Source organism: Populus euphratica, unplaced genomic scaffold (genome assembly GCF_000495115.2).
Source record: "Populus euphratica unplaced genomic scaffold, PopEup_1.0 scaffold294.1, whole genome shotgun sequence".
Classification (NCBI taxonomy): Eukaryota; Viridiplantae; Streptophyta; class Magnoliopsida; order Malpighiales; family Salicaceae; genus Populus; species Populus euphratica.
Window position 1 is genome coordinate 283,820 of NW_011500176.1, and position 1,812 is coordinate 285,631.

Sequence of the window (1,812 nt, forward strand, 5' to 3'; positions counted from 1 at the left end):
TTGTTATATTATTTTAGCTAGATTACTTCCGGTTAAAAATCTAAAATATATTAAATTAAATTTGATTCAATAAAATAAAAATTATTTTTATTTAAAAAACTAATATTTAATATTATTTAATAATACTACATAAATTAAACAAAGATCGTTTGATAATATAGTGTTTATAAAATATAGTGTTTATAAAATTTGATTTCAATTTCAATATTGTTCTTAATTATATTTTATCTAATATTATTGCAGGCTTAAAAAAGTAAAAAAACTGTAATCCTTGTCAAATGAATTTTATATGTGATGAAATTGTAAATATTTTAATAAAATAATAAAAAATATTTTATATAAAATATTATTTATTTTATGATATAATAACAATAGTTAAATATAAAATATTTAAATTAAAAACCATCAATATTAATATATATTTTTTAAAATTATTTCATAACCTCAATTTTAACAGCAGTTTTAACTAAATACTTATATTCAAACCAACTTCAACTAAAAGTATTATTTATAAAACAACTTTTTTCAAACTATAACAACAATTATCACAATACCAAATACACTAGCATGAACAATATAATTAGTTATACTATTCAAGTTTAAAGCTTAAAATATATTAAATTAGATCCAAATTAGTAAATTAGCACCGCTTAAACAGACAAATTATTTTTAATTTTTTAATTATTTTTTATTCAAAAAACCAGTATTTAATATTATTTAATAAAACTATACAAATTAAATAAAAATCACTTATAATATAACATTTATAGAATTTAATCACAATTCTAATTTTATTCTTAGTTATATTTTACCTAATATTATTGCAAACTTAAAAAATCAAAAACACTATAATTATTGTCAAATATATTTCATACATAATAAAATTATAGATATTTTAATAAAACAAAAATAATACTTTATATAAAATATTATTTATTTTATAATATAATAACAATAAATAAATTTACAATATTTAAATTAAAAATCATTAATATTAATATATATATTTTTAAATTATTTTATACCTTCAATTTTAAAAGCATTATTAGCCATTCACCCTCAATTTTAACCACAATTTTAACCGCCTATTTATATTTTCGAATCAATCTCAACTAAAAATATTTTTTATAAAATAACTTTTTTCAAACTACAACTATAACAACTACCGCAATACCAATACAAACACCAATCTTTCTGCACAGAGTGAGACTTCCAGTAGAAGACTAGAAGGTCAACAGCACAGGTGCCATTAATTGTAAACAAGGGGTTTGCAAATAACATTGTAAATTAATGAAACCGCCACATGCACAGGAAATTATAAGAGCACACCTGGACCAGAAATTGGATTATTGGTCAAGCAAAGCATAAAAAGCCATTAACGAACCTATAATGGTTTGCAGACAACAATTAAACCAAAATGGACGCGCAAAGCCTCAAGTCCACCAGAACAAAAGATAGTAGAGCATTCAAGGATAAAACTAAAACTAATAAGGCTAGCACTTGCACATCAAAGCCAGCTACTGGCAATCTTCAGCACTTGACCTCCTTCAAAGCAGGGGCAAAGTACAAGAATGTCGGATCGGTGGCACCTTCTTTGTAATAAGCAAAGACCAAACAACCATCATCATGCATGCTCTCCCCCACAAAGCTGCAAGACAAGCGCAGCCTTATAAATATCACGAAAGTTCACAAAAACAAATTGAGTGGAAGCCATGCAACATGAGTTCACTAAAACAAACTGAGTGGAACAGAACCCCAATAGAAGACCACATTGAAGCAAACCATGGATGAGAGCATCAATCTATCAAAAGG